The sequence below is a fragment of the Pleurodeles waltl genome, chromosome 4_1 (genome assembly GCF_031143425.1).
Source record: "Pleurodeles waltl isolate 20211129_DDA chromosome 4_1, aPleWal1.hap1.20221129, whole genome shotgun sequence".
Taxonomy (NCBI): domain Eukaryota; kingdom Metazoa; phylum Chordata; class Amphibia; order Caudata; family Salamandridae; genus Pleurodeles; species Pleurodeles waltl.
Genome location: NC_090442.1, coordinates 482,375,160 through 482,387,565, shown reverse-complemented (window position 1 = coordinate 482,387,565; position 12,406 = coordinate 482,375,160).

The window sequence follows — 12,406 nt, the reverse complement described above, 5'->3', positions numbered from 1 at the left end:
GTTTGTGTGTGTGTGTGGGTGTGTGTGTGCCCCGCCTGCCCCCCTCCCAAAGCTGCCGGCCGCCACTGATCTACATAAATGACTCCTTGCTGAATTCAGAATTTAGTCTACTTTTCAGAAATGTTTAGCTGTCCGGGATCCAGCATTGGTTTCATGCCCAGTTCTGGCCCTAACTGGACGGAGGCTGAGAGCACAAGAAATAGCAAAAATGGGGTATGTCCCAGTAAAATACCAAGATTGAGTTGAAAAATTTAGTTTTCTGATTCAAGTCTGCCTCTTAATGAAACCTGACCTGGTAAGGTGGTGATTTTAGCACCATAAACCCTTTGTTGATGCCATTTTCAGGGAAAAAACACATGCTTTCTTCTGCAGCCCATTTTTCCTGTTTATCTGAAACAAATGAAATTTTAGCTCTATTTTGGCTAATTTCTTGGTCTCCCCCAGGGGAACCCACATACTCTGGGTACCTTTAGAATCCCTAGGATGTTGGAAAAGAAGGACGCAAATTTGGTGTGATTAGCTTATGGGGACAAAAGGTTATGAAGGCCTAGGCGCAAACTACCCCAAATAGCCAAAAAAACACTGGGGGTGAGGGGAGGGTAAAGCCAAGCAGCTAACGGGTTAAATAAGTTCAAGGTTAGCAGTGGAATTCCAAATCCTCTTTTGTTAATGAATCACACACTCAAGGATCACTAGAAATGGAATATGCATTTTGAAATGTTTATTTTAAAAGTCCTAATCTAGTGTGCAGAACATTGAATGGTAACCTCACAGAAGATAACAATTAAAGCAGTGAAGCATTTCATGAACAGAGAAAAAAACAACAGGAAAAATATGTGACATGGTCACTGTACTTTGTAGCCCTAACTCCCTCACTGTGCTGCCTCAAGTGCCATGCTAGTTCTAGCAGGATCAATGAATAATAAGCCTGTTCTTCGAGTTCAGATGTGGTGTGCGTATCAGGTCAGGGATAACACGGTCTGTTGTATGTCTGGATTAGCGTGCTTGCTATTCGGCACAAGGGGAAGATATTGTGACTGTTTGGAATAACCAGTCGTGGCACCTGTCACTGACGGCTAAAATGCTTTGAAAAGCCTTGAAGGAGTCTCCCTGGAGCCTCTTTTGGTTAAGGTGGAATCTGGTGCCATGCCACCCATCTTCATCTTTGCCCACATTAAATTCCTCTGCTGACTATGGTCTGAAACCTGTGATTTTTATAGGATTTGACCACTAATACTGTCTTATATACATCCATAAACAGGGCTTGGAGACACTACGAAACCTACAGGACTAAACTAACATGGCTCATCTCTATCCATGATTTACATTATGAAAAAATTGTCAGCCTACACAGTGATTGGTCATGATGACATCTGTATTTCCTGTGTGTGTTTCAAGAACTGTAGACTTTCTACTGCAAAGAAATGGAATTCAAAATGAAAATAGAAAGCTCTGACCCCACAGTGTAAAGGAAATATAAGAATCTAAAAAGTCCTTTCTGAGCATGTGACACTTTCTATGAAATTATTAGAGAAATCTGAAAAGACAAGTGCTGAAAATAAAATATTTGAAAAGAAACTGATGGAAATAACAGAATCTGAAAGGAAAAGGTTATAGTGTTTATGACATTCCGAAAATAGTTCCTAAAGTGAAGTATAAACATGAGGCTCAGAAGGTTCTTGCAGCTACTTGTTTAACATTTCTTAACTAAGTAATCACAGATATATTTAACCATTACAAGTGTGTTTTTCTCAAGCTTGATTGTCACAACTTCCTGACACATTTGCAGAGCAGAATAAAATGCTAGAAACATGCATTTGATGGAATCACAGTTATTCACTTAGTTCATATTCAAGAACACATGTTTTTGTATTAAAAAAGGGCTCTGCGTTGAAAAACACATTGATCATAACAACCCCAGTCATGATAGTAAAGATAGATGAAAAAGCATGCTTGGTAATATTCAAGATCATTTGCGAGAATTATGTGCAAGAGTTGTATACGGAATGCTAACTAAATGTGAACTAGACAAATTACTTAAATTGTGGTTGGGGGCCAAAAGAAAAATATGAAGTGAACAAAAAGTGCACACTGTCCCGTTTAAAAAAATATTTCTTCATGTAGTCCGAAAAAACAGGTACAGTCACTTGCTGGCACAGTGTTGCTGAAATCCTCTATTTTCCTTCAGCTGGTGACGTGGAAGTGAACTTTCCATAGAATCTGGAGGTTGAAGCCATAGAAAACAGTTTAGCTGTTGACAACTGAGCAGCGTCTGAGGTGGGTAGTGAAGCAGCAGCAGCTGGGTTTGATAACATAGCTCCCAATGTTGATGGAAAAGAAGACGCACATATGTATCAAAAACATCGTGGGTGTTGAAATTCAGGAAAGAAGAGATCTCCTGCAGCTAGAGAAGGTACTCGTGCTGCTGGTGGATCAGCAGTTGGTGATTTTGATGGTTCATCAAACTCTGCACACATCGGGATAGGCAACTAAAATACAGTGCAACAAGCTTGGTGGAACCTGTTAGGTTAAAGATTTTAGTTGGTGAAATAACAGAGTCCAATGTTCACTGATAGTTGACTATTATTATTTTGCTAAAAGGAATGACATACCTTCACAACACTACTTCGTAGGATGACTGAATTCCACGTCGCTTGTTTGAAATGTCATGATTTCTTTATTGGAAGAAAAATAAGAAATGTACACTCATTAATTAAAAAGGATTATAAATCTATCGAAAATACTTAAAAACAATAAACTGAAGAATGAAGGGATGAGGTCAAGCACAGTCTTAAAACCAGTGAATATAGGAGATCATGAGTTCTGTCTGTTTGAAGAACAGAAGATGATGTGCAACAGGTCAGCGAAGAGAGTTAGAAAAAGAGTCTGTAATCTTTGAATCGTAGACGAAAAGCAAGCTGCTTCTGAGGAGGTTTTTGCCACCTGAGGTTAAAGACATCTCTTTTTGCATTCATATCATTACATTTTTTTTATTTATCAGCGTGCAAGTTTTCCCATGATGTGACCAAGGATCATTTCTCAAACTACACAGTCTAGAACAAGATATTCAGTGATGTTTACAACATGATGATCCCATAGTGCTCTGTGAGAAGAAGAATGCATTTGTAGTTCCCGAACCACGGGAAATGGCACAGTTTTATCTGGAATAAAGTTCGCATTTATCAGGAACAAAACTGTAGTCAGCATGACTGTCCATATTAAAAAAAAAAAAAACACAAGACTCCAGTAGCAAACCATAATGGGAATATAGTGGAAAAGTATATCTGTCATGAAACCAACAGCGAAAAGAAGCCACAGGTGGCATTGAGCAAATGTGGAATGTGTTTGTGTGTTGCTTATTTCAAAGACTACATCAGAATCATTCCCATACAGTATACTTTCCTGGCATAATTTAAATTTATATGAGCTCATTTAGTGGTTCGTAGTAAAATTGACAGTTATTGAGATTATTGGGATTGTTGAAATTGTAGCAGGAGGTTCCTCTGGGGAATCTGGCACTTGGTGTAAAGCTGGAGACACAAACTTTTCAGGTCCCGGATTGGAACTCAGGATTTCAGAGTGGCTAGACTCTTCAAAGGGTAGTTCACTCAGAGCAGGGAGAGGCTGAGTACTTCTGCTATGGAGGCACTTGACTTGGTGTCAAGAGAGGTCTGCAGAATAGAGGCGGCCACATGATGCTTTTTAATGTGATCGACAGACACCTTCCTCTGTGAATCAGGCAGTGGTGGCACGATTACAGTTTGTGTGCCTGAAAACTTGGTGGCATGATTACAGTTTGTGTGCCTGAAAACATGTTATCAGGGATCCTTTCTTGCATAAGCTTTCCTACTTTGGGGTGCCACCCATCAGCAGCTTTAGAAACCTTAACTTCACATTGGATTGCTTATTTTTGACATCTTGGATGTTTTGCAGCAGCTTTTGATGTGTTTCTCGGTCAGACCGCTTTGCTTCTGCCACCTTCCCAGGGAGCTCAAGACCAGGCACATACAAAGATACCCCGAAGAGAATCTCATCTAGACTGTGACCACCTAATATTCCTCTAGGCAAATTATTTTAAGGCTTTCTGGACTCTCTACAGATTATGCAGCCAACTCAGTCCTGCACTCAGTACCCTAGCAGTCAAGACTTGCTAAAGCATACCAGTGACACATTTTAATGATGGCGCATGACCAATAGAAAGATGTGATTATAGCAGACATACTTCCAGAGCAGACTTCGCATCCATGAAGGTCTTGATGGTGAGCCCAGAACCATCATGAATATAAGGTATGAACTTTTACAGTACCTTGAGGCATTGTAAGATTTTTATGGCCACTCGAACATCAGCATTTCTTTGTAGCGAAACCCACAACAATGAATCAACTGAAACTAATATAAAATAATATTAGTTTACACCTGTGAATAGCCTGACATAGTTGAGGAAGAATCATCCCAAAGGGCATTCAGAGATTGTAAGGGGAGTCTGCTCTGGTCGTGGAATAGCAGAATGTTTTATTTGTTGTCTAAATAAATATTGCTGCACATACGTTTTAGTTTGTTTCATTAAGGATAACCACCTGTATCATTGCTGTAACCTTGAGACTGTAGCACAATATGCCGGCCTTTGCAGATGCTATCCCTCTGAGCTGTCCAGATTAAATCGAATTTAGCTTGCTAATTTAGGAATATGGCTATCTCCCACTCTGGGTATGAAAACCATTTGAGCTGTTAGACTTAGTCCTCTCTGCAGGGTCATCCCCAAACGTTTTGACTTCACCATCCTGATTTCAGGTCCTGTTTTTGTTGGCTTTCAGGACTCTGTGCACTTTACAGCTGCTAACCAGTGCTAACGTGCTTGTGTTCTCTCCTTTAAACATTATAAAATTAGTTTACCCCCAATTGGCACATTTAATTTATTTGTAAGTCTCTAATAAAAATGATACTCCATGTATGCCTGTAAATTAAATGATACTAGTGGGCCTGCAGCACTGATTGTGCCACCCACCTAAGTGGCCATTTCAAACATGTGTCAAGCCAGCCATTGCAGCCTGTGTGTGTAGGTTTAAAGTGCCTTTTCAACCTGGTGAAATAGACCTTTTAACACCCCAAACCTTCCTTTTCAATACATATAAATCACCCCTAGGTTAGGCCCTACACAGCCAGGGTGCAGTGTATTTTTAAAACAAAGTTGCCTATGTACTTTTAGGTTTTACATGTACTCTTAAATGTGTTTTTCACTACTGCAAGGCCGACCTCTCCTATAGGATAACATTGAGTTACTTTATTACATGTAATAAGTTTTAACTTTCAATGGGAGCAGTGTTAGAAGTGGGGTCTCTAGTTGGCAGTCAGTTTGCACCCTGTCCAAGTAGGAACCCTCACGTGGGCCAGCTATGCTGTCGGGAAGACCTGCAAACAGTACATTGGAAATGCAGGTTGTTGTATTCCTCGCAATGAGATCCAGAATGCGGCTGCGCTGGTGTCGATTCCAGAGGTCAGTGTGGGGGTTGTTGTGCCCTTGAAGTCACACCCATTGCAGATCAAACTCAGGGATTGATGAAGTCAGGAGCGCTGGCGTGGATGGCGTCAGGGCTGCGTGCGAAGTGGGACAGTGCGACGTGCGATGCCCACAGGTCACGGTGCAGACGGAGGCTCGGTGACGGCATCCAGCGACGTCTGTGAGACCAGGGCTACGGTGTGAAGTGGGGCAGTGTGACGTGCGGTGTCTCCAGGTCACGGTCCAGGCAGCGGTGTCGTTGTTGCTGATGCACTGCTGTTGGTAGGCCCAAGGCAGCGGGGCGGGCTCTGAGCGGCACCCACGGATCACGGTGCAGACAGGGGTATCTGTTGACGACAGGAGGAGTTGCTGCCGTCAGTGGACCGGGGCTGAGGTGCGGGATGGGACGGTGCTTCATGTAACTCACAAGCAATGTCCACAGGCCACGGTGCAGACAGCGGTGTCAGTGTAAGCGTGGAGCAGCGTTGGCAGGGAGGCCAAGGCTGTGCTGTGAGCAAGGTGATGTGGAGTGTGGGGCCCACAGGTCACAGTGCAAGCAGTGGCTTGGTGACGGCGTCAGGTGGCGGTGAGACCAGGGTTGCAGTCAGTGGTGTCATTGACGGCCGTGCTATGGTTTTTCTTTTGTTGCAGCACAAAACACACAGTTCTCAGTGCTGTAGGCAGATGAAGCTGGAGTCTTTGATATCACTGAGACTTCCAACAGGAGACAACCTCTACTCCAAGCCATTGGAGGAACTTTACAAGGGGGATACACAGCAAAGTCCAGTATTTGCCCTCTTTAAGGCAGAAGCAGCAACTGCAGGCCAATCCAGCAAACACACACAGCAAAGGGACAGGACTTCTCCTCCAGCTCTTCTGCTGTTCTCCATGGCAGAGGTTTCTCTTCATCCTGAAGTGCTCTAAAAGTCTGAGGTTCTGGGTCCACTACTTATACCTAGTTCTGCCTTTGAAGTAGGCAAACGTCAAAGGAAATTCTCTGTTGTTGACAAGATCCTGCCTTGCCCAGTCCTGGCCCCACACCCACATCAGGGGGTCAGAGACTGCATTGTGTAAGGGCAAGCACAGCCCTATCATGTGTAAGTGACCACTCCTCCCTCCACTCCAGCCCAGATGGCCCATCAGGATATGCAGACTACACCCCAGCTCCCTTTGTGCCACTGTCTAGTGGAGATTCACAAACAGCCCAACTGTCAGTCTGACCTACACATGGAATACACAAGCAGGCAGAGGCACAGAATGGTTAAGCAAGAAAATGTCCACTTTCTAAAAGTGGCATTTTCAAACTTACAATCTAAAAAACAACTTTACCAACAGATGTATTTTTATATTGTGAGTTCAGAGATCCCAAACTCCAAATTTCTATCTGCTCTCAAAGGGAATCTGCACTTAAAGGAAATGTAAAGGCAGCCCCCATATTAACCTATGAGAGAGCTAGGCCTTGTAACAGTGAAAAACAAATTTGGCAGTATTTCACTGTTAGGACATGTACAACACAGCAGTACATGTCCCACCTTTAACATACCCTGCACCCTGCACCTGGGGCTACCTAGGACCTACCTTAGGGGTGCCTTACGTGTACAAAAAGGAAAGGTTTGGGCCTGGCAAATGGGTACACTTGCCAGGTCCAATTGGCAGTGCAAGGCTGCACAGACAGACACAGCAGTGGCAGGACTGAGAAATGTTTACAGGGGTACTTATGTGGGTGGCACAATCAGGCCCACTAGTATTTGATTTACAGGCCATGGGCACACATAGTGCTCTTTACTAGGAACTTACCAGTAAATCAAATATTCCAGTCATGGAGAAACCAATCACCAATACAATTTACATAGGGAGCCCTTGCACTTTAGCACTGATCCGCAGTGGTAAAGTGTGCAGAATAATAAACTAGCAAAAACAGATCAGAAACAAATAGGAGGAAGAAGGCGAAAAGTTTGGGGATAACCCTACAAAATGGACATTTCCAACAAACAGGTAGGAATATTGTTTAAAGAATTATAATTTGAACCCCTCCTTAATGATAAAGTCAGATTGTAAGTTACAATTCTGAAAATGCCACTATTACAAAGTTAAGTAATAGGGTTGGGCCCTTGTAAAGCAGAAGGGAGGTGAGGCCACAATACAATCTATAAACAATCAAATCAGCCTTGGCTGCTTCCTTCAGTAAAGTTTCAGGAACTACACCAAAAATTTAGTTAGCCCATATAGTATCAATTGCACACACCTACTTTTACTGTCTTTTATGGCCTAGTTATGTAATCAGTAGAACGGAGCACCATTGTAATACTCAGTACACCATAAAGACATATACTCAAAAACATGAATCAGGCATAGCAAATCTAGAGCTTATACCCAGGTACAAAATAGCGCTTCCCCTAAACTCAAACTAAGTGAAATAATCAACATTGTAATTCCAAAAATATACACATATTAAATTCCAGGGCACCATTCCAAATTATTTAAATACATGTGTGGTGTGGAAAGTTAAACTTCTTCAGTACACCACTCTTGAATGAGAGCCAAAGCCAAATGTGTGCAACGCAAAGAACGAGAGGCCCAACAACTTAACAATTATGCCCTTTCATGAAAGTCTCTCCAAAGAAAATGTCTGTGTCTCAATTTCTTGGCCTGGATACCACTGACACATTTTGACCTCAGACCTCTAGAGATTCTCCTCAGGACTTGGGTTGGTGAATCATTCTTATTGTCCTGGAACTGTATCAATTACTTGATTAAGGAAAGGTAAAGAGAGATTAAATGCAAATAGTTCTGAATGTTTCTCTCAAGAGAGGAAACAAAAGGGGCCAAAGTTGAATAGAACTTGCTGGCATGAGCACTTAAGCATCCAGTGGAAGGCACTCATATTTATTTGGGGCTACACTCATCTCAGAAGTATTTCGGCTCAGAGAGGGTGCTGTAGATTGATTTCAGTTCCCCAAACCCAGATGAATCCTCAGAAATTTTGTGGTAAAGCTCTGAGCAGGATAAATTCAAAATTCGCACCTAGGGAAGATTCTTCGCCACCTGGTTACTTTTGGCACCTCTGCTTGGTGAAGATTTCTACTCTTGGGCTTAGTCACTTTTTGTGGAGCTGGGATTTTTCCAGTGGGACAAAGCTGCAGGCTGATGCTGAACAGGGTTCCATGATGCTGCATACCTTCTCTGCTTTGCCCCACTGAAATAGATTTGTTGCTGTAGAAAAAGTCCAAACTGGAGCAACCTGAATCTTTGGCCCAGTGATAGCTCATCTTTGTCAGATAGGCTTGACAGGATTGTCCCAATCCTTTGGAAGTCTTTGGGGCCAGATAATTCAAATATGTTTCTGGTTTTTCAGGAGTTCAAGAGTACATTTGAACACAGCCAGGGGTCCCGGGACCTCTGGAACAGCACTTGGGAGTCAAAATTCACTCCAGCAGAAGCCACCAGCAGGGTCCAGGACAGGTCCAGTTGCAACTGGTCACCCCGGCTCCTCAGGAAAAGGGCTTCTAGCAGCTTGTTATGTCCTTTTAGCTTGGCTGGAGATTAGCCAAATGAGAAGGATGCAGGTCGGATAAACAACAAGAAAAAACAACACAGACATATCATACCTGACTCAGAACCCCCAGACAAAACTGCCAAACCAAGCCTGGATTTGAGGAATGTCACACCCTAAACATCCCCACTGAAGCTATGCCAATGCCCCTCCTCTGGGGCCTGGTAATTTTCCCTGGGAGCCCATGAGTACAGTCACATATAACACAGCAAACTGGTCTTTCTATTCTAGTATCACATATTTTAAATGTATTTTCACTGCACGTATTCTTCTATGTCTCTTCTACAAAAAGCCTTGAGGGTAGAGTTGTTAAATTGGTGAATGTGGGCAATGCTTCATGTTTCTAGTCCTTACCTTTGACAAATAATTTTATTAAGTGTCTAACAGCTCCACACAGTAAGCCCGGGGTCCCAAACAGAGGAGAGTGCACTGGCAAATTAATAGGGTTAGTCGAGCCATGGGTCAGGCTTGACTCTAAGAGTATGTGCATGAGACGAGCCATTTCATCTCAGTACATCAGTTTATATCAATGCATAGACAGACATTTATTATGAGTGATAGTTTTTAGAAACTGATTGGCCCCACAGTGGCAATACCATTAGTGGACGAGAAGGCAAGTCAGTAGACATGTATACCCTAAACTTGGCCTAGATCCTTATTATAGATTCAACAACATTACACTCTAATTAATCAAATATGAGTGTTTGTACAGCGCACATCCTACACTCGGGTATTTAAAAGTGCTCTTGTGTGTGATAATAAAGAAAAGGAAGGCTGTGTGAAATAAAATATTTTCATAGGATCACACAAATTGGACAAGCAAGGAAGCCACTACTAAATCTAGGTTATCTAGCTTCACATTTTGAAATTCAGCTACCGGATGAATATTTCCGTCTTTCTCTCTCCTTCATTTACATCAGAGGTCACTGTTTTATCTTTCATTCTTGGATCACTACGAGAAAAACCAAGATAGAATACGCGACTCAGGGCAGCCAGACCCAAGTACCAAGCCAATAATGCATGTATTCAATGGATGTCGCACCCCAGACACCCCCTACCCTGAATCTACAGCCCTGGGCTCACAAATCCTCTGGGGACACAGCTAAAGGGATGTGAAAGTGGCCACAACTCTGGGGCACAAGTGGTATAAAAACAAATTGTGTAACACACAGGGTGTGGCATGAAGGAGAAATAAGGTTGTGAAAAGAATACATCCAAACTCCTACTCAATTTTGAACATTTATCGTGCTTGTGTGCCTTTTTAGAGCACCTGAGAGAAGATGGCACACTTATTAGAGGCCTGGCCTTGATTTTTTTCAAAGCTGGGATTTCAGGTTGTGAAAATGGTGACAGTTTTCATAGCTCCCAGAATTGCCTCTTCATCCAAGGCTTTTCTTGCTATGAGACCTGGTTGTCTTGGGGAAACAATAAGGTCAAGTCCTTTCACCATTAGTAGATGTTTTGGCACATAGGGGGTCATTCTGACCCTGGCGGTCCATGACCGCCATGGCGGAGGGCAGCGGAAGCACCGCCAACAGGCTGGCGGTGCTTCCTGGGCGATTCTGACCGCGGGCGATTCTGACCGCTGGCCCAGGGAATCCGCCATGGCGGCGCTGCATGCAGCACTGCCATGGGGATTCCGACCCCCTTCCCGCCAGCCTGTTTCTGGCGGTGTCCACCGCCAGAACCAGGATGGTGGGAACGTGTGCCGTGGGGCCCCTGGGGGCCCCTGCACTGCCCATGCCAGTGGCATGGGCAGTGCAGGGGCCCCCTAACAGGGCCCCACAAAGATTTTCACTGTCTGCTTTGCAGACAGTGAAAATCGCGACGGGTGCCACTGCACCCGTCGCACCCCTGCAACTCCGTCGGCTCCATTCGGAGCCGGCTTCATTGTTGAAGGGGCTTTCCCGCTGGGCCGGCCGGCGGTCTTCTGGCGGTCGCCCGCCGGCCCAGCGGGGAAGCCGGAATGGCTGCCGCGGTCTTTCGGCGGGAACCGCTTGGCAGGCGGCGACCGCCGCGGTCAGAATGACCGCCATAATGTTGTAGGCGAGGCTGTTGGAGATGGTTGAAGGATGTTGAAAATAACTAAATCATATCAGTCCATCTGATCTGATCTTTGCCATCACATTGAGCAAGCTCTTGTGACAAATAAGGATTAAATCTAGAATATTTCCACCTGTGTGGGTAGGGCATCTAACCATTTGAACTAGGTTCAACAAATTCATGTTAGCTAGCCGTCTTTTTGGGGTGGGCGATAAGGTTTATCAAATCAGGTGTTGAAAACTTCCAGTATGTATGATTGGGCTATTTTAGTGTGATATTTGATAAATAATCTGTGAGAGGGCCCTGAAAGATGGGGTTGAGAGCCAGAGGTCTTTTAGAGGAGGAGAAACGAGTAAGTGAAGGTGAGTAAAGAACATTAGGCGAGCAGACATTGTCATTCTGTCACGGTATATTTTATGAATGATTTTGTAGGTGGTGAACGTCTATGAGATATGACTAATCCTTCTCTAGTCTTCTTACTGGATTCCTTTTGTTGTATTTGTAACCAGCAGGCCTAACGTCATTTAGTTTAGACCCAGAATAATTGCTTAGCCAGATATCCATAATGAAAAATCAAATAACACATCTAACAAGCTCACTTTCACAGTAAAATATTGTCATACATGTCTTGAGATATTTGGTTTCAGGCTAGTCAGATCTTACAAATGGCAGTTGTAAGAAAGGTCATCAATTTTATTGTGGTCCACTCACTTTTTAGGTCTGTCACCAGATCTTATGAGATTAAAAAAGAGATTTCAGGAGTGCTGCAGACAGGGACTGTGGGTCAGCCCAGAAATTAGTTCATTGGAGTACAGTTTTTGATTTGTCAAAAGCTGGGTGCTTCCAAAGAAAAGTGCTTATCCTGCAGGCAGCTGTGATCATTTGTATGCCTAGCTGTTTTATAAAGAGCCAGGCACTTGATCAAGCACAGCTTATGCTTTTGGCCTTTTCCATTGCACACAGGCTACTGTGGTGGCTAGAGCTTGCCCTTTAAGGTCACACAAATGCCACTGCAATACCTTTAAACAACTTTAACGCAGATATTTCTTTAACTATAGCTATGGTATGTATTCTTCTCTGATTGCAATATGTGTATGCTTATGCTCAAGTTAAGGTAGAGCCAGTGGGCTTGACTTATTTATTGTGAATGGATATGTTAAAATCAATAGACATTTAAGGGTGGATTGTTGTTTCTCTTCAGAGAGGGATTTTTTACATGCTATCCCACAGTTTACCATAGTAGGGAAGGGTTTTAGTCATGGTTATCTCCTCTGACAAACTGTTCTGTAATAATCCTTGTAAGGCCCTTTTAT